This window comes from Prionailurus bengalensis, chromosome C1, assembly GCF_016509475.1.
Source record: "Prionailurus bengalensis isolate Pbe53 chromosome C1, Fcat_Pben_1.1_paternal_pri, whole genome shotgun sequence".
Classification (NCBI taxonomy): domain Eukaryota; kingdom Metazoa; phylum Chordata; class Mammalia; order Carnivora; family Felidae; genus Prionailurus; species Prionailurus bengalensis.
In genome coordinates this window covers 84,791,261-84,818,911 of record NC_057345.1, presented here as the reverse complement: position 1 = coordinate 84,818,911, position 27,651 = coordinate 84,791,261, and the positions used below count along the sequence as shown (strand labels likewise).

The window sequence follows — 27,651 nt, the reverse complement described above, 5'->3', positions numbered from 1 at the left end:
CCAGATAAATTAAGTGACTTGCCCTAGGCCATGCAACTAATGAGGAATTACACAAATAGCTGTCATATTGGTATATATCAGGCATTGCTGTAAGTACTTTACATGTATTAACTAATTTAATCCTCACGTCATTGGAGATAGACACTCTTGTTATCTCAGTTTGCAGATGAGGACACTGAGGCACAAAAAGATTAAGCAACTAAGCCTGTGACCCCCTAGTAAGGAACTGGCATAACTCAGCAGAATGGCAGATATGTGTTTTTAACATAGGGATGGTCCTTGTCCCCTTACCTTTTTTTTTTTTTTTTTTTTGCCATCTCTTGGTGGGGGCGGGTGGCTAAGTCCATCTGCAAGTAATCGCTCTGCAGAGCAGTATCAGTTGGGAGAGAGAAATTAAGGGTATGTGATTATTACAGTAGCTTTCTCCTTGTGGCTTTAAACTGTTGACTGAAAAGATTTCACTGAATATTATAGTTACAGTTGATGTAGTCTGCGATAGTGAAGAGGTGTTGTAACAGATAAGGAAAAGAGTGCTTAGTTCTCAAATCATTTGGTTCTATGATGTCTTCTTTTGTGCTCCTAACATCAAATCTTTTCAGACAAAAAGTAAAACTACATTTGGAGCCTGCTACAAGTAGATGTAACAGAAAACTACCCATTTTTGAGAGCTTGTTTGGAGGTTCTAGCAGGGGAGCGCAGCTACTCATATACCCTTGACCGAAGAAGGGTCCTCCTCTATCGGGGAAGGTTGTCCTCTTCTACTGAGTGAGCTTCTAGAGGGACACACGTGGAGCAGTGAGGGAGGAAGGGGACACCCGCCTAGCCAGCCAGATCAGCTGAATCAACTCTGGCGATCAATGGGGTGACCAGTGTCGCAGCCAGATCACCCTCACATCCAAAACCTACACGTTTTTGATGCACAGATTCCAAATTCTTATTGTGATTTTAACATAACACAATATAATGTAATTATAACACTAAGTGTAATTAACATATGGCATATCTACTGCACTCAAGGCAGAGTCATTACGTTAAGTTAGGCAACTAGTTAGAGACATGGAAGAAATACTCATTGATGTGTGTGTGTATGTATGTATGTATGTATATGCATTTATTTTATAAAATTAAGTATATATATTTCAAGGAAGAACATAGACTTTATATATTTATATATTTTGAAGTCCTTTTTCTTTTTTTTTTTTTTTTTTTTTTCTTTTTTTTTTTTTTTTTTCAACGTTTTTATTTTAGGGACAGAGAGAGACAGAGCATGAACGGGGGAGGGGCAGAGAGAGAGGGAGACACAGAATTGGAAACAGGCTCCGGGCTCCAAGCCATCAGCCCAGAGCCCGACGCGGGGCTCGAACTCACGGACCGCAAGATCGTGACCTGGCTGAAGTCGGACGCCCAACCGACTGCGCCACCCAGGCGCCCCTGAAGTCCTTTTTCTTTGAAGGGACTTAGAAATACTCCTAAAATGATTGTAGAAATTTTGGGTCCGATCCTGTACTGCCATTTTCTGCGAAACAGCAGTGACTTAAGAAATCAGTTCTCGGGGCGCCTGGGTGGCGCAGTCGGTTAAGCGTCCGACTTCAGCCAGGTCACGATCTCGCGGTCCGGGAGTTCGAGCCCCGCGTCAGGCTCTGGGCTAATGGCTCAGAGCCTGGAGTCTGTTTCTGATTCTGTGTCTCCCTCTCTCTCTGCCCCTCCCCCGTTCATGCTCTGTCTCTCTCTGTCTCAAAAAAAAAAAAAAAAAAAGAAATCAGTTCTCTGCTGTGCTTTATGATATTTTCCCTGCTCTTCATTCCCATTTGCTTAAATACTTCCCAGCCTTTACTTTGGGTGACTCAAATCCCACTTTTTTCATGACTCTTCCTTTGATGCCTTCTTATCAACAGGGATCTACCTTTCTTTTAAAATCCTTTTTGAATAATAGTCTGTCCTCTTACATCTTCCCATAAAAGTGTAGTTGCAGGTGTGGGATGGGGCGCTGCAGAGAAAGCAAAATGAAATAAAAGGAATAGTAGCAATAATGAATGTATTCCTGTTTGGAAAGAGTGAATGCTATTGGTAGGATTGGTAATAAATTTTGTGTGTGCAGGTTTTATGATGATCTGAAATTAAAATGAATGAAAGAAGGAAGAAAGAGAAAGAAAGAAAGAAAGAAAGAAAGAAAGAAAGAAAGAAAGAAAAAAAGAAAAAGAAAAAGAAAAGAAAGAAGGAAGGAAAGAAAAGAGAGAGAGAAAGAGGGAAGAAGGGAGGGAGGGAGACTCACTGGCCTGACAGGCTGTGGCCTTTGCTCCTAACTTTGCTGCTTACTGACCTTGAGACCTTGAGAAACTCAAGTAGCTCTCCAACCTCTGTATCATTAGATATCTGGTGTGGAAGGGTTTGAACTCCACCTGGGGCAGGAGACCGACTGACTCATGGCTCCTCAGATAGCCTTTTATGTGTATGAAACAAGTGTCACTAGAACACTTTACCTTACAATGTAATAAAGTCTGTTTCTCTGAGTTGTCTGCTCACAGGCGTCTCAACATTTGAAGCCATATAGAAAAACCTAGATGTTCTCCCAATGTATGATGTTATTTTTCACTTTTTTTAACTCTTGTTTTTTTGAGACTTACGAGTTTTCGTCTTCATATGGCATTGATTTGAGTCCATTTTGCCATTCTGCCTCTCACACTTGACCTCACTGGAGATGTGCTATTTTTAAGGCATGGCACTGGCCCCTGAATGAATCAGGTGTACTTTCACCCCTGGCAAATACACCAGAAGTTCTGCATAGTGTTTTCTTTAATGCATTAGCCTTGGGGTCAGTATAAAGTCTCCTCGTAGTCAATCATCTCATCTGTAAAGGGAGTAAGTTAAACTTTTCTTCAAGTAGACAAAAACACTGCATGATGATGTACACTGTCTCCCTCCCATGACCACAGCAGACATTGTTAAAGTTTATGGCATTTTCTTTCCAGTTGAGACTGACCTGGGTTTCAGTCCTTGAAGTAGAATTCCAGGCAACAGCTTCTAATTGGATTTGCTGTTGTGCAATCAGAAGATTACTAAAATGCTTCCAATTGTATGTAGCATACACAATGTAGTGTACTACATAGGTCTGTATTATAATTATACATACATATTTTGGCCATCAAAAAATTATAAATTCCTATAGATCTGCAAATACGTCTTGTATATTTTTGCCTCTTGCTCATCACATAGTGCCTAACATAATGCCTTTCAAATGGTAGATATAAGGAATTAGTAATGTATTTTAAGAGAACAGAATTGGAGAAGCAGGCATTAAAATTATTTGCGGTAACCATTCACAGATAGTTAGGCTATAAAGTTGAAATTATTTCTCTAAAACCCAAGTCTTAATATTTTAATTTACTTACCAGTCATCTCTGATTTCAGATATTTTCCCCATGTACACTCATTTTTAAAAATTTAATCAAAGTTATATAAAATATAGTCCAAAATATTTAATTCAAACGAAGAATATATCAAACACTTATTATTTTGTTTTAAAAATCTTTAACGTCATTGTATTTTGCTTCTGTAACCACCATTTCAGTCTTTCATTGTCCATAGCACATACTTGTATAACCTTAAATTGTCACTATGTAAGCATTTATGTAGTATATGTTCTTTCTTCAGCAGATGTGACACATTCTATATTTCATTATGTTCCCCCTTCCTGCCTTTTTTTAAGAATGAATTGGTGGATTTAAAGAGCACATCATCTTCCATTCTGTTTTGTAAATCAATGACCAATACATTTTACATAGGAAATTTGTCTATATGGTAAATTACGAAACTATTTTTGGTATTCTCGTGTAGGATTCAGCTAGCTGGCAGAGTTTCTAAGTGAGATAAGTCATGATTTTATTGTCACTTAGATCTCTGAATCATACTCTGTACATTTTCATTAGTAATCATAAATTAAGAGTTGAAAGATTTGACTCAATACATGGAACTATTTTTGAGAAGAGTTTCTTTCCTTAGAGAGTGATAAAAATTAGTGGTACTTTAGAAAATGACATTAATGAGTAAAGAACGATTTAATGCTGCTTGGGCAGGCAAATCACTTACAACTTCAATTAACTTCAGAAGGAAGCGGGAAAATGAAATTAGGATTTTATTGTTTATGGATACTTTTTGTTGAAATTTGGGATTTTCCAATTAACCAATGGGTGCAAATGACATAGCCTGCAAGCAATCACATTAAAGCACAATGACCTGGCATTCAGTAATTCATTCCTTCATTTATCCATTAAAAAAACGTTTACTGAGTTCTCCCTGGACAAGGCTTTGTGTATGTAATGGGCGTTATGTATTCAAAGATGGTGGAAAGGATCCCTGTCCTCAAAGAAATCAAAGTTCAATGTCAGTGAAGAGTGAAAATATACTAATCCTAAAAGCTGGCAGTGAGCCTGGCGGTGGAAGATAGAAGGAAGGATGAGAGACATCTGAGAGGAAGTGACGGTTAGCTAGTCAGGGAAGTGAGAGAAAGGCAAGAGCATACATATACAAAGTCATTTAGACTGGAGAAACCTTCCCAGGTTGAAGGAACTCCAAGAATGTCTGGAATGGAAAGGTGTGTAGTACAGAAGTAATTAGGTTCTTAACATAAGGATGGATGCTTAGTAGAAAATACATTACAATAATTCTCAGAGACTCCCTTACCAGCCTGAAGAGGTAAACCTTTGACACACATTCTAACTCTAAGCCTCACTTTTGCTACCTGCAAAATGAGACATCTAAATCTGCCTGTCTTACAAATAATTCTACTTCTGTGACTGATTTTAATTTAGGAAAAAACATTAGACTATTGTTTTAGAGTTTAAAGGAATCTAGGGAAATATTCCTCACATCAATCTTGGCTATCAAGTGTGTTCCAGAGGGCTTACGTTTCCCTACATTAAAATAAAAATACTGCCGTGAAATAAATTAAAAAAATTTTTTTTAATGTGTATTTATTTTTGAAGGAGAGAGAGACAGAGTGTGAGTAGGAGAGGGGCAGAGAGAGAGGAACACACAGAATCTGAAGGAGGCTCCAGGCTCTGAGCTGTCAGCACAGAGCCTGACTTAGGGCTCGAACCCACAAACTGCGAGATCATGACCTGAGCCAAAGTCGGACACTTAACTGACTGAGCCACCCAGGTACCCCAATAAATTTTTAATTAGTTATTAAGATTACCCCTCTGACACACATATTACATGACTTTAAATCATTATGTGCAACATGGACAATGGTGAAAGATTGACAGTACAATTATGAAAGCTTATGTTGATACGCACAATCAAAATTTAAAATGGCAAGGATATTTTTTTTACTATTGCTATGTTTTGCTTCCATAATAGGACATCTTGACTTGCATTTTCTAAGTTACATAGCAGGTGTGCTTACCTACGTAGTAAATATCTTTAATTTCCTAATTTTAAATTGGAAATTGAATTGAAATCTATGCATCTATATGTTGCTCTAGAAATTTGAGGGCATGATATTCTGGTTATTTTAGAAAGCATGGATTGAAATTTATGTGAAACCGCACAATACTATTCTTGGTAGGTGAAATTCATATTTTCCAGTTTATGGTATTAAGGATTAAATGTTCTTGGTTTTCTTGCAAGATGCTCTATCCTTCTAAATTTAGTCATCTAATTAAGATTTCCATTCATGGGAAGTGACTTTAAAGAGCACATAAGACAGGCTTTTATACAAACAAGCTTTGATTGGATTAATTGGATTTGCATAAATTTTATGATGTGAATGTGCTAGTGTCTTGGCTTCATTCACTTAGAAGGGATAACTTAAAGGAATTGGAAAGAGGAAACACATTAAAGGTTGCAAAGGAAGCATGTAAAAGCAGTCAGGTTAATGGCATGGCAAGAGTAAACCATAAGGAGCTAAAGCAGCCCAAGCTTTAGCAATATAGAAACTGGCCAAGCCTAGAAAAGCTGAGCAGGAGGAAAAAGAGGTGGGAGATTCAGACCACAAAATTTGGCTGTTGTTGGTTTTTTTTGTTTTTGTTTTTTGTTTTCTCGTCTGAAGATGGGTAGGCCTTGCACCTGACATGGGTTTGATTACAGGGACTAGGGGCTGTTGGTGCATTTAGGACTGAGAAGGCCAAGGCAAGGATGGGATCTTGGGCTGTGGGCAGTCAGGCTTCTGGGAAGTAGGTCTAATAGAGGGTCACTTGGTCATCAGAGACCAGTGCTGCCCCAGGGTTACAGAAGAGATGGCAGCCTAGAACTGGGACACTGAAAAGTAGGGCAGAGCAGGGCCGAATAGAGGAGGCAAAGACATGGTGAGGCCTCATGTGAAGGCACATGAGTGAGACAGGTCAGGCTGGTCAGAATAAGCAAGTCCAGGGGACCGAGGGACAGAACAGGGTGGTGAGATGAGGCTCCAGGCCACACAGTCTACAATGCTAAGGGTTGGCAGCCCACATCAGGATCACCAACAGCTCAAATCAGGATCCCTTCACAGCAGGCAGTAATCAGAGCTCAGAAACCAGTTCTGAGCAGAGTCTAACAACAGATATGGGGTAATAGAATTAAGAGAGCCTTAGTGTAGAACCAAACTTTGGACCTTACAGCTGCGAGTGCAGAAGTGATCTGCAGATCGTTCATTCTGGTATTCATGCATTCATTAATAATAATGTAACATCAACAATAGCAACAACATGACCCCTTACATTTGTGTAAAGCTCTGTCATCCACAGGATGGCTCACAATAATCATGCAAGATGGTTATAATCACTTAGAGATGATAAAACCCAGGCTCAGAAAAATTAGATTTGCTCACAGTCCTGCAGCCAGACAGTACCACAGCTTAGAATAGAGCCTGTTCCTGGTGTTTTCAACCTTTGTTTGTAAAGTACATTGCAGTAAATAAAGAAAAGGCAACAAGTGTGAAGATAATGAGAAGGGCTCTTCTAACCTCAGAAAGTTTACAGTCCAGTCAAGGATCCATGCTCTTGTGGAAGTAACTTTAACATTTCAAAAACTCCTTCCAGGACTAGGAGAGTGCCCGAGATTTAGGAGGCACTCAGTCACTGTTTAATGTATTAATGAATATCTAGAGAAGTGTTGTGGTAGCCTACTGAAGAGAAGAATCAGTTTGGACTTAGGCCACAGAGAAGGCTTCTCTGAGAACATGGCATTTTAGCAATTCACTGACAGGATGCTTCCTTGAGAGGCAGGTGTGTTTGGATTTGGTTGGAAAGGGCAGAGAACTAATATTTATTGAGGTAGATTTAGATTCAGACATTACCTGGGTTTGGATCCTGGATCTCCTACTAATTTGTATAACACGGGACCAGTTGCTTGACCTCATTGATTCTCAGCTTTCTTTTAGTAGGTGCTCATGGTATAAAATCTAGTGCTTTTGCACATGGTAATTTTGGGAGAAGCTAATTTAATTTTCACAGCAGTTTTATCATTTTGCATTATTATCATGCTTTTGCAAAAGAAGAAACTGAGATTCAAAAAACCTTAAGTGATTTGCATTAAAGTTACGTAATTTGAAACCAGAAAGTCTTCCTGGTTCCAAAACCCATTCTTTAAAAAAATTTTTTTTTAATATTCATTTTTGAGAGAGACAGAGCATGAGCAGGGGAGGGGCAGAGAGAAAGAGAGAGAGACAGACAGACAGAATTCAAAGCAGGCCCCAGGCTCCAAGCTGTCAGCACAGATCCCAAAGCAGGGCTCAAACTCATCAGCTGTGAGATCATGACCTGAGCTGAAGTCTGACATTTAGCCAACTGAGCCACCCAGGCACCCCTAAAACCCATTCTTTTTCTACCACCCTCCAGTGACATGCAAGTGATGTATTGGGGGGATCATGGGGGAGTTTTTCTTCCCTTTAGTCCTTTTGATTGTGTAAGGAGTTTGTGAAGGAAAGAGTTAGGAACAAGTGAAAAGAGCAATAATTTATGTGTAATTGGAACAAGTTTGAATACAATAATGAACCATCACTGATGGAGAGAAGGATGCTTAGGGGATGAGATAAAAATTCTGTATGAACATCAAGTAGCTGAGATGCCAACTGAAAATGTAGCATTGTAAAGTAACATGAGGTAGTTCTAAAAATATAAACATATTCAACTAGTGAATCAAGATAATATTGGATTGAAATAAACAAGCAGAAAAATGTATGTCTTGTGGGTGTTTTGAATTAGAGAAAAGAGCTAGACCAGTAAGCACGTTAAATAGGAAGGAGATGAAAGGAACCTTTTTTTTTTCATATCTCCTTTTTTAAATTCTGCTTTTCCCAAATTATTTTTTTGAGTTTATTTTATTATTTATTTTGGGGAGGTGGGGGAGAGATAGAGAGAGAGAGAGAATCCCAAGCAGGTCTGTGCTGTCAGCACAGAGCCCAGTGAGGGGCTCCATCTCATGAACCATGAGATCATGACCTGAGCCGAAATCAGGAATCAGGCACTTTACCAACTGCTCCACCCAGATGCCCCTCAAGTTATTCTTAATTAATGTAGGATCCCAGATAAACAGAAATGATGAAAATGTAAATGTGAGGGTTGTGGATTCTCATAGTATGATAAAAGAGAAAGCTGTCATACTACTGGATATGTGATATGAATAAAGATTTTTTAATATATTAAAGTATTAGCAAAACCATAAAGATTGTCTGTATATGAATGTGTGGAATGGTAAGGAAACACTGACACTGAGGCATGGCCATAATGTCAGGTACACAGGTGTCCCAGTCAGATCCTACATTTGTCATAGCTAACACCATTCATTCAGATGGCAGCTATTTTGTTTGTGATTCAACCAGTCCAAGCCTCTTTTCATTTTTCCCGTACCTCTCTCTCTTCCTCCCACTCTCTCCTTTCCTTCCTTCCTTCCTTCCTTCCTTCCTTCCTTCCTTCCTTCCTTCCTTCCTTCCTTCCTTCCTCTCTTCAGCAAACCTTTACTGTCTGTCTCTCTGTGCCAGGAAATAAGAGTCAGGAATTCATAGTTGAGACTTGGGCTTTGTAGACCTTAGAGGAATTTAAACTCATTTCTGCTTTTCTCCTTTTGCTTTTGATAAACAAAAGTTTGGGGCCATCAAAAGATTTTACAACCTTTGTTCAAAGTTATATTTATGACCTATTTTGTAGCTTATAGCATCAGAGGTAGTTTTGATTGAGTTTTGCACAGGCATTTTGAAAGAGCATTCTTGCCCTTCCACTATCCTCTTATCATTTGTTATTTTTGGTTACTGGTTTGTAAGACTGATTTACAGGTACTTTCCAAAAGCTTCATCTGTTACAGTAAATGTATATACTATATTGATGTCAGTGTTCTGTAAGAGCTCTCTCTATGCAGAAAACAATTCCCTATCAGAGAATTAGCCATCCCTTCCTTAGCAAATTATCTGTGAGCATTAGCCACTTATAGGGAAACTAACCTGATTAAAAACATACTAGGAAGAAGGTATGCTTAAATAATGTCAAGGTGAGGAACTAGATAAAGGAAGAATTGGTTCACTTAGAACAGTTTATTGAGGGGCGCCAGGGTGGCTCAGTCAGTTAAGCATCCGACTTTGGCTCAGGTCATGATCTCACAGCTTGTGAGTCTGAGCCCCACGTCAGGCTCTGTGCTGACAGCTCAGAGCCTGGAGCCTCTTCAGATTCTTTGTCTTTCTCTCTCTCTCTACCCCTCCCTGCTCACATTTTGTCTCTCTCTGTCTCTCAAAAATAAATAAACATTAAAAAAAGTTTTAAAAAAGAACAGTTTATTGAACTTGCTGCATTTAAATAGCTGGGTCTATAAAAAGGTTACTTAAGAATCCTAGTTGATCAGCAAAAAATCACGGGCCAAGAAAAACCAAATTGTAGATATATTAGCACATGTTCATAGAAAGAATAGTAACATTGCTTTCAGAAAGGAAGGTAGAAAAAATAAAGGATACAAATTTTGTGAGTTGATTCCTTTGATCTGTTTGTTTTAATTAGAATACATAGGAATAACGGATAGTAAATGGGTTGTTGCAGATGTGATTGACATGTCAGAGCTGGATCTAATCCAGGAACATGATAAACGACAGGACAGTTTCACTAAAATACCCATACAACAACTAGAGTTTCACATGTATTTATTTAATCCATCGACAAATGTATGCTCGGTTGTTTAGTGGAACCTGTGTCATAGACCATTTTATCTTTTAAAGATTAAGACACTGTAATAAAGAAACATGATAGAAAGTTTTCTGAAAGCTCTGCTCATATTTAATTTTATATTTCTACCTTACAAGATCAATTAGATATGTATGGTAAGTAAAAGCTTAAAAATCTGTACCCATGATGCCTGTGTAGCTCTTCCCTCTGCTCTGGTTCCTCTGAAAACCCAGGATTTGGTGAGCCATCTGCAATAATGATGGGCCAAGGGATATTAAAGTAGAACTTAGCTCCATAGTATCCAATAGAAATATAATGCAAACCATATTTTAAGTTTTATAGTGGATTTTAAATATTAAATTTAAATTTAAATATTTAAGGGGCGCCTGGGTGGCGCAGTCGGTTGAGCGTCCGACTTCAGCCAGGTCGTGATCTCGTGGTCCGTGAGTTCGAGCCCCGCGTCGGGCTCTGGGCTGATGGCTCAGAGCCTGGAGCCTGTTTCCGATTCTGTGGCTCCCTCTCTCTCTGCCCCTCCCCCGTTCATATTCTGTCTCTCTCTGTCCCAAAAATAAATAAACGTTGAAAAAAAATTAAAAAAAAAATAAATTTAAATATTTAAATTTTAAATTCACAATTTTAAATATTAAAAATTAAAAATAGTTGAAATTAATTTTAATAATATATATTACTTAACCTTATATATCCAAACTATTCAAAGGTAACAATATAACAATTTACCAATAAATTATTTCCCATGGCTTTTTGTACAGTCTTCGAATCCAGTGCGTATTTTATACTTACTGCACATCTCAAATTGTCCAGCCATTTTTTGAGTGATCAGTAGCCAAGTGCTCAAGGCTAGTGTCAACTGTATTCACAGGGTACAAATATAGCCTTTTTTGCCCCTGTTATTTTAAAGAAACTTAATCATTTCCTAGTCTACTTTTTCCTCTAAGTGAAGGGAAAACTGTTGGACTGATATGCATCATTTTGATCTGTCCTTGAGAAGACACATCTGAAGAGATTTTTAAAGGTGTTTTCTCAAATTAACAAACCCTTGGTTTACTGTAACTATTTACAATATGATTTTTAAAACACCATTTTGTTCTTTTTAATATTTTTCATGTTTATTTATTTATTTTGAGAGAGACAGAGAGAGAGCACGAGCAGGGGAGGCGCCGACAGAGAGGGGGAGAGAGAATCCCAAGCAGGATCTGCACTGTCAGCACAGAGCCTGATGGGGGGCTCAAACCCACAAACTGTGAGATCATGATCTGAGCTGAAATCAGAAGTCGTATGCTTAACTGACTGAGCCATCCAGGCACCCAAAACACCATTTTAAATAAAATACTTTTTTTTTCAAAGTTAGGAAAGAGAGGGGGATATGAAAATATTAGAATACTTTTGAAACTTAAACTTGGAACAGGGCATTTTACAGATTTCCTTTCCATATTGTCTAGCTATGGGAGGGAACGATTCATGGCTTTGGTGGATTCTCCCCCATTGACTCTTCCTTTTGCTAACTCTTTGTATATGTTAAAGAAGCTGTGGGGAAAGGTTATTCATGGCACCTGTTAGGCATTCTTGTTTCTGTTTTTTTTTTTTATTTATTTAAAAAATTTTTTTTTCAACATTTATTTATTTTTGGGACAGAGAGAGACAGAGCATGAATGGGGGAGGGGCAGAGAGAGAGGGAGACACAGCATCAGAAACAGGCTCCAGGCTCTGAGCCATCAGCCCAGAGCCCGACGCGGGGCTCGAACTCCCGGACCGCGAGATCGTGACCTGGCTGAAGTCGGACGCTCAACCGACTGCGCCACCCAGGCGCCCCTCTGTTTTTTTTTTTAAATAATAGGATTATGTCTTATCTTCAGCATGAATAGTGGCAGCAAGTGCCTTAAAGACTGCAGTTCTATCATAGTCATATATACCTACCTACTTTCCTTCCTTCCTTCCTTCCTTCCTTCCTTCCTTCCTCCCTTCTTCCCTCCCTCCCTCCCTTCCCTCCTTCCCTTTTTTCTTCTTTCCTTCATTCCTCATTCATTCACACAACTCTTAGTGGATATCTGTTATATGCTAGGCAACTTGCTAGACGTGGAGGTTAAACAATAGAAAGGATCTCACAAATGCAGTGGGAAAATTGTGTAAGAAAGTGACAGACGTTAACATATGATGTCCATCACTGTCCTTAAGAAGACATATTATTTATTCTTTGTTGGTGTGGTAGAGCTTGGGCCCAGGTGTCTTAGAAATAGGGAAGCATTCCTCTCTTCCTTCATTTTATGAAAGATATTGATTATGTTCATGTTCTTGGGTTCCAGCCAATCTTTTTTCCAAGAAAATACAAGAGAAGCTTATGTCTGTTTTTGTGTTCAGTTACCAGAGGCATCAGATCAGATTAGGTACACATCCAGAGAACTAAACACTTTACTATTTGACATTATGCATGGGCTGTGTTTGTGCTTTTATTTCAAGCATTGTCACCAAAATATCATTGTTGACAACTTTATTCGTACTGCAAATATTGGCACCGCAATACTGCTGCAACCTTGAATGCATCTGTGTTCATGGATCAGTGCTTCTCTCTGCTTCCTGTACATTTCCAAGTACATGAATCACACGCCATGATTTTTGTTAATGGATGAGGATAGGGCAGAATCTGTTTTCTTCTGGTACCAATTTACAAGTGCTCCCTCTTGCGTGGATGCCCTTTGCAAAGGTGAGATTGGATACAAAAACCTATTACCATGTATCAGGTAAGGGAGAGACCCACTGTGTAACCCAATGGGATAGATTAAGTCAGGAAGAGCTGGAGCATAGAAATTGAGGAATGGACACAGAAGGGTAGACTTCCTTTGAAGGTGCTCTGGGCATCTTCTGCCACAGAACATGGGCTATGGAAGGAAAAGCTACAGAAGACAGGTATTCTGGGAAAGTGTGTCAGGGAGGCCAGTGGGGAGTAGTAGCATGGTATTTGACACAACAGAGGTCCGGGGAATGTAGGAGCCAGTGGGTGTTAGGAAAATCTGTTGCCGCTGTATGGAGTTAAGCAAAAAAACTCCAATGCCTGGAAGACAGATGGGAACAGGTAGTCTCATCCTTAGAGGGACTAGGGGTGTTGATTAGGTGACCAAAGCAGAGCCTCAGGAACAGAGATCAGCTAGTGGAAATCAGGCCCAAAGTAGGAATTGTATTTCTACTTCCACCCGAATCAGCAACAGAGATTTGATACTGAATCACAGACCTTGGGCTATAGTTGCATCAATCCCTCCTGCCTAAGGTCAGGGTTTTCAGAGATCAGGTAGATCTGAGCTTAGTCTGGGGACAAAAGGGATAGAAGTATTTAAGTGACTCCGGCTTTGTGAAGGGGGTGATGCAGAGCTGACAGTGAAGTGGGATGACACACCTGTAATCTGTGTCAGAGCCCCACCTGCTACTCACTGAATTGATTTCATTATTTCAGTTGAACCCACTGTCAGGTCTTTTAAGGTTGAACTGTTTGGGGAATTGCTGCACTAATTCAACTAACAAGATTTTCTGAAAGGCAAAGGACACGTGAAAAAGTTTTATGCTTTCATCACTGTTAAGCCTTGTCTTGGAGGTCACTAACCAACAACCTTCTTGCTTGGACATTCACTTCTTCCACTTCTTTGAAACACCGAAGCTCTGTTCAAGGATCACCTTCCCACCCTTCCTTGAAATTGTCTCCTCTCCTGGGCTAGTTGATGTGATCATTTTCTTCCATCTCGCTGACACTCCTGCTCCATGTCCTTCGTTTGCTTCTCTTTTCCATTCTCCAATTGTAGGAGATCTCAAAATATATCCTTAAGCCTTTCTTTCCTTCTGCTCTCCTCTCCTCATTATTGGCATGTGTCCCTTTGCTTTTCCACTGCTGTAAGCCCGGATCATGACCTGGAAGGATTACTGCAATAGTGACTTACCGGACTTCTCCCCCTCTTGCTAGTCTCCTCTGCTTCTGGATTGATTTTCCCAAAGCAGAGGTCTGGTCATACCTCTCCCCTGCCCAGAAATTGCATAGCCTCCCACTGTGGACAAAATGAAGTACTAACTTCTCACTTGGATCTCAAGAAATTTACATAACTGTTCCAAGATAATCACCCACCAGTCCTCATATCTAGTCTACACTCAAGCCAAATTGGGCCATTTACTGTTTCTCAAGGACATCCTATACTTTTCCTCCTCCAAGGCTTTATTTATGTCTCCTTTGGTCTGTAATTGTGTCAACCATGTGTCCTGGTTTGCCTAGGTCAGTCCCGGTTTATTCCTGTTGTTTTTTTTTTTTATTAAATTTTTTTTTCCAACGTTTATTTATTTTTGGGACAGAGAGAGACAAAGCATGAATGGGGGAGGGGCAGAGAGAGAGGGAGACACAGAATCGGAAGCAGGCTCCAGGCTCTGAGCCGTCAGCCCAGAGCCCGACGCGGGGCTCGAACTCACGGACCGCGAGATCGTGACCTGGCTGAAGTCGGATGCTTAACCGACTGCGCCACCCAGGCGCCCCTATTCCTGTTGTTTTGATATCAGTATTACTAAGCTTTCATTTCACATTCCAAAGTGTAATAGTTGGGATGATAAATTATATTGTCACGCTACCTGTAAAGCTCTTTTTCCTGTTCCTTCTCTCAGTCTTATTCCCCAGTCTGCACTCTATTTAAGTTTGCTTGTGAAACAGAGCTCTATCCTTTTAAGTTGTGTGCCATATCAATAACATCCACTTCCATGAGATTTTCCTTCTACTCTCTACCCTACCGTCATCAAGATCAAGGCCATATTCTTTGTATCAATTAGTTTGCTTTTTCTATACATAATGGAAAACTCCACAACTTAACCGCTTAAACAATAAGGAAAATTTATTATGTCACACACAGGGAGTGCCATTAGGATGGCTCAAAAAATGACTAATTCAGTATCTGAACAACAGATCAGAGATCCAGATCTCTCTTCTCTTTCCACCCTGACATAATATGTGTCTGCTCTGCTCTTGGCTGGCTCCTCTCATGATTGCACAATGACCACCCTTGTTCTGGAAATCACATGCAATGATGATGATGTCTAGCAGAAGGATAAAAGCAAGAACCCATGTTTGGAGGCACCATTCCTAGCAAAGATCTCCTCATCTTCCTTGAGCACAATTTCAACTCATGCCCAGGCATAAGTTAGTAACAGATGGAGCCACCAGGACTTGAGAAATCATTCATCCTTTGAGGCTAAGGATGGCCATGATTCCCTGAAGACTGTGGCTATAATAGAGAAGGTTGATAACTGAACAAAATCAAGACTCTGTGAGGAAGATGGACAGTTAACATTGATTAGACAAACAACAAAGTCTGCTACATGTAAGTTTGGGTTCAATCAATGTTTATTAAATAGGGGTTTAGTTTTCTTTCAGATATGAGGAATTTGAATTCACTTGAATATTCTAATACTGTCATGAATTATAAATACTGATATTAAATAAACATTTAAAATGATCAGCCCCGCATGTAACAGGTTCATTTCAATACTATTTTGCTTGAGTTCATATGGAGAGATTATAATTAAGATTTTGAAAGAAAACTTGATTGAGATTTTAATAGCCATCTAAAACTGCCGGCCAGCAAACTGTGCTCAGAATTGCTCATTAAGTAGAATTGTTTCCTGTTGCTTTTTGAGGGAATGTTTTTCCAAGTGTTTGAGTCCTGTATTCATTGGACTCCTATCTATATTCATTGAGTCATATTCCTAGGACTCAAATATTCACAGGATTTCAATTACCTGTTACAAATTTACCTTTTGGTACTGAATTGCGGAATTCTCAAAATGTCTGCCAATTGTGAAATGTGAGAAACAGTAGATCAAAAAACTGTGATTTTGAAATGTGCTATGACACCAAGGGGGGCTTGCAAAAAGACTGCTAACGGAGGATCTTCTTTCATGCCCAGGACGGGACTTTCATTCTTCCCACTCAGGGTCTATTCAGGCTCAGCACCTCCCAAGATCCTCTGTGGGAAAGTCAGGTGGAAGCCAAAGCGTTCGGAGCAGTGCTTGTGTACTTTGCACAGTGGTTAGGAGCGGACTGTACAGATGGGGGCTTGCTCTACCTTTTGAAATGTTGTCACCAGGCCACAACACAGATGGTCTCAATGGGGGGACCACAGGAGTCCCAGCACCCCCTGGGTCTACATCAGAAAGAGCCAACACTATTAACATGAAAATATTCCATGCAATAAAGGATCAGAAAGACTCATTTGGTTTCTGAATAAAATAGAACAGAGAAATACCATTTCTAAACCCTTCATTGGATATCGCTGCTCAGAATTATGGACCTTGGTGCCCAAGGGTTGGGGCTGGCATTTTATGTTTTCAGCAACACTCTTGCTAACTGCTGAGATGTGATGACTCCAAATATTTTGACAGCCTACAATGGGACTCAATAAAGAAGCAGAATCTAAGATTATGCATGGTTTGGACATTTGAAAAAATTTTCCAAAGGATGAAGGGGCTAGATAAGATTGAATTCCGTCCAAGAGTAAAAGTCAAGTGTTCAGTCTTACCTGAGGGCAGGTTTTTACATGCACATTCAAATACATGTGTAAGATAATCTGAATCTTGTAAGGAGTGGTAGTGGGAAAATAGCGCAGAAGCTGTAAGTTATATATGGAACAGATAGTGGACTTCAAAGTCATACTTTCTTCTCCCTTAATAATTCAAATCAACAGGCTTTCACATCAGTTCTGTAGGCTTCTACTAGTCTATTCAGCTTCTGAAAATATTTAATCATTATGCCTTTGAGAAATAATATAAATCTATAACTTTTCTTCAAAATTTTGCCTTTCTTAAAATGAACTTCCTGTTAATGTTATCTGAACATCCCACCAAACTACCCCATCACCAAGCCTTCAAAGTAACATTTTGGGGTAACAGGCTGATTGTAAAAATAAATTGCAGCAGATTGAGGACACATTTGGAAAATTAATATTCCCAGCCCCACTGCACTCTGTCCTCTGTAACTCTGTCCTCCACTTTTGTTTGAATAAATGTTACTGTTTGTTGGACAGTCTTATCTGTAAGCCCTCTTTTTCTGGCTATTTTTTTTTTTAAAGAGACTCCTATCTTTGTGCTTTAAATAGAAAAGCATATTAGGGGAAATTATATCCATAAGTACAAAAGTTTATTTTTTTATTATTTTTTTTCAGCTTTTATTTATTTATTTATTTTTTTTATATGAAATTTATTGACAAATTGGTTTCCATACAACACCCAGTGCTCATCCCAAAAGGTGCCCTCCTCAATACCCATCACCCACCCTCTCCTCCCTCCCACCCCCCATCAACCCTCAGTTTGTTCTCAGTTTTTAAGAGTCTCTTATGCTTTGGCTCTCTCGCACTCTAACCTCTTTTTTTTTTTTTTCTTTCCTTCCCCTCCCCCATGGGTTCCTGTTAAGTTTCTCAGGATCCACATAAGAGTGAAACCATATGGTATCTGTCTTTCTCTGTATGGCTTATTTCACTTAGCATCACACTCTCCAGTTCCATCCACGTTGCTACAAAAGGCCATATTTCATTTTTTCTCATTGCTACGTAGAATTCCATTGTGTATATAAACCACAATTTCTTTATCCATTCATCAGTTGATGGACATTTAGGCTCTTTCCATAATTTGGCTATTGTTGAGAGTGCTGCTATGAACATTGGGGTACAAGTGGCCCTATGCATCAGTACTCCTGTATCCCTTGGATAAATTCCTAGCAGTGCTATTGCTGGGTCATAGGGTAGGTCTATTTTTAATTTTCTGAGGAACCTCCACACTGCTTTCCAGAGCGGCTGCACCAATTTGCATTCCCACCAACAGTGCAAGAGGGTTCCCGTTTCTCCACATCCTCTCCAGCATCTGTAGTCTCCTGATTTGTTCATTCTGGCCACTCTGACTGGCGTGAGGTGATACCTGAGTGTGGTTTTGATTTGTATTTCCCTGATAAGGAGCGACGCTGAACATCTTTTCATGTGCCTGTTGGCCATCCGGATGTCTTCTTTAGAGAAGTGTCTATTCATGTTTTCTGCCTATTTCTTCACTGGGTTATTTGTTTTTCGGGTGTGGAGTTTGGTGAGCTCTTTATAGATTTTGGATACTAGCCCTTTGTCCGATATGTCATTTGCGAATATCTTTTCCCATTCCGTTGGTTGCCTTTTAGTTTTGTTGGTTGTTTCCTTTGCTGTGCAGAAGCTTTTTATCTTCATAAGGTCCCAGTAATTCACTTTTGCTTTTAATTCCCTTGCCTTTGGGGATGTGTCGAGTAAGATATTGCTACGGCTGAGGTCAGAGAGGTCTTTTCCTGCTTTCTCCTCTAAGGTTTTGATGGTTTCCTGTCTCACATTCAGGTCCTTTATCCATTTTGAGTTTATTTTTGTGAATGGTGTGAGAAAGTGGTCTAGTTTCAACCTTCTGCATGTTGCTGTCCAGTTCTCCCAGCACCATTTGTTAAAGAGGCTGTCTTTTTTCCATTGGATGTTCTTTCCTGCTTTGTCAAAGATGAGTTGGCCATACGTTTGTGGGTCTAGTTCTGGAGTTTCTATTCTATTCCATTGGTCTATGTGTCTGTTTTTGTGCCACATAAGTACAAAAGTTTAGATAAAAAGGCTTTAACTCCTAGACTTTCCTTCCTAAAATAAAGCAAATTAATAAAATAATATCAAGGTTGACATCGAATGATAAGTAAGTTAATACGTGTTTCATAAAGTGCTTTGGCTGCATTCCTGAAAAAATCTTTGATGATGAATATAATACTAAATGTAGAGTCACACTGCCTGGGTTTGAATCTCAGGTCTGCCAGTTACTACTTATGAGACTGTGGGGAAATTACTTAACCTCTTCATGCCTCAGTTTCCTTACCTGTAAAAAGGAATAATAATACCTACTTCACAGGGTGGTTGTGAGGACCAAATCAAATCAATATACATAAGGTGTTTAGAATAGCACCTGGTCTGTGGTAAGTGCTATATGTCACTTTTAAAAATGACAACAAAGGAAATATATTAATGAATTTATATAATAAACATGTATCATAAGCTTAAATTAAAGGCATTTGAGATAAATAATAATCTGTTTTCTAAAATGTACTTCCCATTATATATTGGAAGCCCTTAAATTGGCTTGCTTAATAAATTCAGCTGAACCAGAGCTATTAGGGTTTCACATTTAAATTATAATTATACCTTTTCCTAATACACCATGAGCAGTAAGCTGGAAAGTTGCACTCATACCAAAAACAAATGAGACCAGACTGCAAAATGAGTTTATGTTCCAAGATTCATCTCATTCATTTATTTTTGGGTCTCAATCATGCTTTTCTTTGTGCGTTCTCATCAAACATTTTTAATGGCTTAGTAAAGTATAAGGATTTCCTATGTAATCAACATTTACTCTTTCTGTGAAAGTGTTTTAAAAATAAAGTCCTTCAAATGTCTAGTCATTTTTTCCAGTAAAAATGAGTGGCCTTAAAAGACATTTGTTCTGGCAATCTGTTTAAAGATGGGAGAAATGAAAGCCAAGAAAACAGGAAGAAGATGGCCTCCAGGGAAAGATCTGTATGATGAATTTGAAATTGCAAGAAATGCTCTCTCTGCTTTCCCAGACAGAGTTGTCACCTCGAAAGCCTAATTTCATGAAAAGGAGTGTTATCGGAGTATCGCAGTTTAGTCTGTCAGGTGCATATTCCCTTAATGTGGGTAGGGTGCTTGAAGATAACCACTAATAACTCAGTCCTGTTGCACAACAGAAACTTATATTTCAATGCAGAAGAAATCTGAAGCATACAACAATATAGGTTTTCTGAACTAGCAAAAAAAAAAACATTAAAAAAAAAGTCAGGGGTGGAGGGTGCGCCTGGATTGCTCTGACTCTTGATTTCAGCTCAGGTCATGATCCCAGAGTTGTGGGATTCAGCCCTGCCAAGGGCTCTGAGCTGAGCTTAGGATTCTTTCTCTCTCTCTACCGCTACCCTTCTCCCCAACTCGCTCTCTCTTTCTCTCTCTCTCCTTAAAAAAGAGGGGGTGGTGAAATAGAGATAGAAATACTGTCTGCCACAAGGCAGTTATGAAGAGCTACCACACTGGCTCAGGTCCCTTTGGTGGTTCTCCCCAGACTCAGCTGCCAGCAGACACCCCAGGGAAGTCCAGCGGGGCAAAGTATGACTCTTCTGTGCTGTAGGAAAGGAATGTTATTCTTGAATTGGAAAGGTCAGGTAAATCCCACTGTTGTTCCCTAGCCACTTTGTGCTGCACTTAAATGCCTTTTTATTTCCCACTTGTGACACTGTTTGGAATAATACTTTTCTCTCTTGTGTGACTTAATACTTGTCTTCTTTTGTATGAGCTATTATTTTTGCCTCTTCCTAATAACCAGAGAAATTGTGAATGAGTTTGTCATCACTTTATAAAGTTAGCCTTCTTCAGCTTTCCTTTTTCTTTCTGAAGAACCCAAATGCTTTCATTTAGTTATCATAAATAACTATACTAATCTTTCCTACATGTGAATTTCTCTCCTCTGAAAACGAAGACTTGCTTTTACTTACTCTCCTTAGTGTTTCTGGGATACTAGCTTCACCAAATATTTAGGATTGCCCCTAGAACAAAGATTTCTAAGATCAAATGAGTTTGGGAAACACTGGGCAGTAAAGTTAACAGTTTTCTTGAACAGATTGTCATGCTTTTGGTCATATGGGAAAGCTGATTGGGAGAAAATTACCCTCTTAAATGCAGAAGTTCACACAAGAAGGCTTAGACTGCCAGACCTTTCTTAAAATAAAGCAAAATTAAAAAAAATACATTGTAATGTCAAGTTTAACTCCACAACTAGACTACATGGAGTTGAATCCTGACTTTATAACTTATTAGCTGAATGACCTTAGTTAAGTCATGTAAACTCTCTGTGCCTTAGTGTCCTCATCTGTAAAATAAAGACAGTAAAATAATGCTTTCAGGGGGCAGCCAGAAATTATGAATCTTAATGTGCTAATATGCACTGTGAATCTCTGAGGAGGATTAGAGTTTGTAGCTTTTAGCTGATTTTTTTTTTTGGACCAGGAGTATCTCCTCTCCCCCCAAATCCATTTAACATCCTGCTGCAAATAGTTTTAGAAGCACTGACATAGGGACATCTAATTACTGCTTGTGCTTCAAAGGCTTATTTCTGAAAACTCCATTATCTCAAATTCCCAAAGAATATTTAAATTTTATCATGTTTTTTTATTGTTGATAAAGAACAGGGGAAATTAATTTGAATGTGCATTTTAGAAGAGCTAGAAAGCAAGCCAATAAGCTGTATACTAGTTTTCAGTAATTATGAATGTCATTTTGAGGAATGACAGATACATCATAATAGTACTGGCCTACCTTAGATTTTTGACCATGAAGAATTTGATGTTCTATATTAAATTTTTTAAAACTGCAAGTATGCAAAGTGACTTTGAATTATAGTGTTCTCATAATTCATTTTTCTTTTTTTTTTTAATTTTTTAATGTTTCTTTTTGAGAGAAAGAGACAGAGCATGAGTGCAGGAGGGGCAGAGAGAGAAGGAGACACAGAATCTGAAGCAGGGCCCACTCTCTGACCTTCAGCACAGAGCCTGATGCGGGGCTCAAACTCAGGAACCACGAGATCATGACCTGAGCCAAAGTGGGATGCTCAACTGACTGAGCCACCCAGGCACCCCAGTTCATTTTTCTTATAGTTTATGTTCACTACATTTATGTAAATGGTTGGGCAAATATAAAGATCAAGTACAATTTAATTAACTAGCAAAGGAGTTTTTTATTGGTTTGCACAAACTTCTCATCATTAAAAATAAAGAACGTGCATAGTGTAAATCTGTGTCTTGTCATTAGACCAACCATGCTTCCTTTTTCTGTATGATCGTGCTACTTCCCCCCTCACCCCCAGCCACATGTACACACACGCATGCAGTACAAAATTAGTGTCAGGACTTTCACATTATCCCAACGTGTCAAACTACTCTATTATCCTATTCCAAGCATCACAGATTTCCTTACCACGAACACTAAGCCATCACAGATCTGAGTTGGCTAGAACATTCAGGATCATCTAATAACAGCTAAAATTTGCAGAGTTCTTATTCTATCTGTGCTAGCTCCTGTTCTAAAAATTTTATAACAATTCTATTATTGAAGTCTTACAACAGCCCATGGTGGCATTATTTCTATTATCTTCATTTTATAGATGAAGACACTGAGGCAATGGTTCATACTATCCTACTGTGGAGAGACAAGTGCTTGGAGCAAAAACACTCCAGGTGGTCCTTCTCCATGGTGGGCTCCAGCCAAGTCCTCGGGCTTGGGAGGCTTTTAACATTGACCACACTACCTAGATGGGGTTGAAGAATGGATCCCTTTCTGTAAGATTATTCCAGAAAGGAACCCTAAATTTGGCCACTTGCATACTCAGTCCTCAGTCAGTACTTTTCTTATCTCCTGCCTTCTTTAGCCATTCATCAGTGTAGTGAGTGTGTCTGTACTGGCAGATATGCAGTGAGCTTCTCTGACACCCCCAGCATTTCAGCCATGGTGAGAAGTGCACGATTTGGCATGGTGGGAAGTAAGCCAGAGGACGAGCATGTGCTGGGGTGCTGAGCAGCGAGTGGCTTGTCAGGACACTTCATCTCTCCATGTCTCACTTAAAACATGTGCAAAGTGAGAACTTCGGGTTTTTTTTTTTTTAATTTTAGGTTTCATTTAACCTTGCCTTCTATAACCCCACCCTTCACTACAATGCCTAGAACAGCTCTTTGCACCCTACAAATATATAATAATTATTTGTTCAAATAAATATCTAGAAATTCCTTTAAAAATATCCCTGAAAAATGTAACACATGTGGTAATCAGGACTTTTAGTCCCCTTGAAGTATCCAGTAGAGAGCTTATTAAAACACAAATGGCTGGACCCCACACCCAAGGCTTCTGAGATGGTAGGTCTGCGGGGAATCCTGCAAGTCTGCATTTCTTTCAAGTTCCCAGGTGCTGCTGATGCTGCTGGTCTGGGGACCTCACTGGAAAACCACTGCCTATAGAGCATTCTTAAAATTGACATGTACCTATCCTCTGGCTTCACAAGTTAAAAATGATTTAATAAGCTTGTCCCACACAGTGGTGGGGATAACAGCTTTGTGTGTTTCTTATCCCCTACTATGTATATTTTAGCAGGAGTCTCCTGAAGACTGCAAACCTTAATTCAAGGGAACAAATCCAGTTCCTGGCCTCATTTCCTTCTCTGTAAGCTGCCTTTTGACCCACTGCTTCACTAACGCCCCCAGAATGTGGGGGCCTTCTGGTTGCCACATGTCTACAGTCTTAACCACCTCCACTACCATGTACAGATTAAGAGCATGGGTTCAGAAGATGAACTGCCTTGGGTTCAGATGCTAACTGTTCACTCCACACCCAGCCCTTGATAGTTTACTTTATCTAGGCCTGATTTTCTTCATCTGTAGCTGGATTTTAATAACAATACCTACCTTATAGGGTTGTTTTAAAGATTAAATAGGTAAGTATTTGCAAAGTACTTAGAACAATCTCTAATACCTAGTAAATGCCATGTAAATTAGTTTCCTTTTCAATCTTTTTTCTTCCCAGCTTTATAAAGATATAATGATATATTGCATAACGTTAAGGTGTACAATGTGCTGATTTGATAGATTTATGTATTACTTCAAAATATTAACACCATAGCATTAGGTAACACCTCTGTCCTCTCACATAATTACCATTTGTGTGTATGTATGGTAAGAACATTTAAGATCTACTCTTTTAGCAACATTCAAGTATACAATTCAGTGTTATGAGCTGTAATCACCATGCTGTACATTAGATCCCCCAGAACTTGTTAATCTCGTAACTGGAAGTTTGTGCCCTTTGGCCAGTATCTTTCTACTCCTCCCCTAACCCTCACCCCTGGTAACCACCATTCTGCTCACTGTTTTTATGAGTTTGGCTTTTTTTTTTGTTTTAGATTCCACATATAAGTGATTATATGCAATATAGGTCCTTCTGGCCCTCTGATTTATTTATTTAGCATAATGCCCTCAAGGTTCATCCAGGTTGTAGCAAACAGCAGGATTTTATTCATTCTCATGGCTGAATAATTTTCCATTGTATACACCACATATTCTTTATCCATTTATCCATAGACAGACACTTAGGTTGTTTCCATCTTAGCTATTATGAATAATGCTGCAATAAACATTGGAGTGCAGATATCTCTTTGAAATCCTGATTTCAGTTCCTTTAGATACATATCCAGAAGCAGGATTGCTGGCTTACGTGGTAGTTCTGGTTTTAATGTTTTAAGCTATTTTGCATACTTTTTTCCATAGGGGCTGTACCAATTTACATTCCCACCAACAAGGGTTCCCTTTGTTCCACACCCTCACCAACACATATTATTTCTTATATTTTTTTCCTTTATTTATTTTGAGAGAGAGAGAGAGAGACAGTGGGGGAGGGACACAGAGAAAGGGACTGAGAGAGAGCATCCTAAGCAAGTTATGCGAAGCTCAATGTGGGGCTTATCGCCGGGCTTATAACCAACTGAGCCACCCAGGTGCACCTATTTCTTGTCTTTTTGATGATAGCCATTCTAACAGGTGTTAAGGTGATTATCTCATTGTGGTTTTAATTTAATTTCCCTGATGATTAGTGATTTGAACACCTTTTCATATACCTGTTGACCATTTGTAGGTCTTCTTTGGAAAACAGTCTATTTGATTCCTTTGTCCATTTTCAATCATTTTTTGTTTAGTTTGTTATTGAGTTGTATGAGTTCTTTATATATTTTGGATTTTAACCCCTTATCAGAGACATGATTTGCATAGATTTTCTCCCATTTGATAGGTTGCCTTTTCATTTTGTTAGCCTATTGGTTTTTTGTTTTTGCCACTCAGAAGCTTTAAGTTAGCTTTTATTCATGATTTCTCTCACAGTTGCATACCACCTCAACTATCACTTACCTTTTCTTTAAATCAATCCACTTCACCAACAAATTGTAAAAGAAAATATATCATTACCATAAATGAAATACCAATATCAATTTAGAAATAGAAAGTAACCATAAAATGAACATACTGAAAACCAGTGTTTTTCAATTCTAGCCAGTTATAATTTTCAATGAAAACTGAACCTGAGACTAGCTCCCTCTTTATTTTTCTAAAAAAAATTTTTTTTCAACGTTTATTTATTTTTGGGACAGAGAGAGACAGAGCATGAACGGGGGAGGGGCAGAGAGAGAGGGAGACACAGAATCGGAAACAGGCTCCAGGCTCTGAGCCATCAGCCCAGAGCCTGACGTGGGGCTCGAACTCCCGGACCGCGAGATCGTGACCTGGCTGAAGTCGGACGCTTAACCAACTGCGCCACCCAGGCGCCCCTAGCTCCCTCTTTATTAAAAAAAAAAAAGACATTAGCAAGTTCTCACTGCTGGTAACAAGTAAACCCCCAAATCTCACTGTTGTCACACCTTAGAGTTGATCTTTCACTCATGTAATAGTCCACTGTAGGGCTACTGATTGAGGCACTTAGACTCCTTCCATCTTTTGGCACCAACAACCCCTGGACCCAGAGAAGTCCCTGCTTCCAGCCAGCAGATGGGGAGAGAACATGGAGAAGATACACATGATTTTTCCTCTTTGATCTGAAGCTGACATACACCATTGATCCTAATGTTCCTTTGTTAGAAGTCATCCAGCACCAAGCTTGCAGAGAATGCTGGTCCGGACTAGGTAGCCACTTCCCAACAGCAACTTTATCATATGAAAGTAAGAACACAAGTTTTTGTGGTCAAATTATGAAATATATATATTTATAGAAAAACATAACCATAGTTTCTTACCTACTGGTAAAGATTGTGCAACTATTGTATCAGTAGCTATATTCTTCAGTAATTCTGAATTCAACTATATTAAAATGTTGGATCATGAGTAACTTGTTCTGTGAGCGTTCCACAAGACAAGCAAACATTTCTAATGAATTTTAACTTGATAAACGAGCTATGTCTTGCAATACAAGTAGTACGGGGCGCCGAATGTCACATGATCACAATTGAGCCAATGGTTCTTGAAATCCACTTTGATATATGAGTGCTTTGATTTATAAGCATGTTTCTGGAATAAATTATGCACACAAACCAAGGTTTTACTATAATTCTTCTCTCTCCTAACCTCAATTCCATTCAGAAACTGTATTTCAAGAAGTTAGCAGCTACCTTAGCAAGAGTTTGGGAATCCATATACACACTAGATAAACCTTAAATTCTCTGCATCATAACACAATTTAGATAGTACCCAGTGTAGCTTTTTTTTTTTTAGTGATTATTTATTTTTGAGAGAGAGAGAGAGAGAGAGAGAGAGAGAGGCAGAGCACGAGTAGGGGAGGGGCAGAGAGAGAAGGAGACACAGAATATGAAGCTGGCTCCAGGCTCCAAGCTATCAGCACAGAGCCTGACACGGGACACGAACCCACAAACTGTGAGATCATGACCTGAGCCAAAGTCGGATGCCCCCCCCCCCAGTGTAGCTTTTTACTTCTTGGTATGGCTTAGAACTTTCCTTGGCTAGCTTGAAATTGGTGTTGGGAAATGAGATCTCTCTTTACATGTGCCTGTGTAATAACCAAGAATGCATAATGTGTTTGATAGGAACCTAAATATAAACTCAATGCCTTCTTACATTTTAAAATTTAAGTGTGTCCCATGACTATACTTTTATGGATAAAGTTGCTTTTCAGATACTATTTCACATATAGGTACTATTTCCCACCTGAAATATGAGACATGCCAAGTACCATCACACTGATTGTATGGACTCTACTGCTGCATTACATCTAAAATGTTCTGGTACCAATTTCAAACCAATGATGCACGGGTACCTTTGAATTATCACCAGTTGAAAGAGAGAGGAATTTCTAATTGTGTTTTTATAAATGAAAACGTAAAGCTATTTGGAGTTTGGCATTTGATGAAAGTCTACAGTGATTTCATCTCCCTACAAAAAACCTACTTCAGTATTTTGTCATTAAGGAATGTAGATAACAGAAGGTCAGCCTCTGGGAATTGAGATATGAGAGCAATGTTATGTTTATAAACATTTGTATTTGAGATTTATGATTTGCTTCTGCATTTTTGTTGGTTGCTATTCATCAGCAAGATGGGGCTTTTTACTCACTGCCAAGCAGGGTAATAGATAAGATATCGGGCCACATACCAGTTCTCTCCTCAAAGATGGGATGAACATGTGGATGGGTCAGTTAGAAAGAGGGTGTGTGTACATCCTGCTTCGTAAGTGAAGTAGGACTCAAGTGACTCCAGATTAAGAACTCCTTCTTGATAATGGTGAGAAAATAACCAAACCACCAGTCTTTGATTCCACATAAGAACGAAGGGTATGCGGAGGAAACATGAAGAAATTTCATTGAAAACGGAATCTCAAAAAAATAACAGAAAAGTTAGAAAGGGTAGCAAAAGCTTCTTT

General features: G+C 39.1%; 1 protein-coding gene and 1 long non-coding RNA gene across 3 annotated transcripts in view; both read left to right on the top strand.

Annotated features, from left to right (window-relative positions):
- The window catches only part of PLPPR5 (phospholipid phosphatase related 5), a 127,398-nt gene that overhangs the window by 10,134 nt on the left and 89,613 nt on the right, over positions 1-27,651 (top strand). The window lies entirely within an intron of this gene.
- Positions 338-11,141, top strand: LOC122480820. The gene is made up of 3 exons (XR_006296673.1): positions 338-871; positions 10,521-10,530; positions 11,131-11,141. It is a non-coding gene; the product is annotated as an uncharacterized LOC122480820 (long non-coding RNA).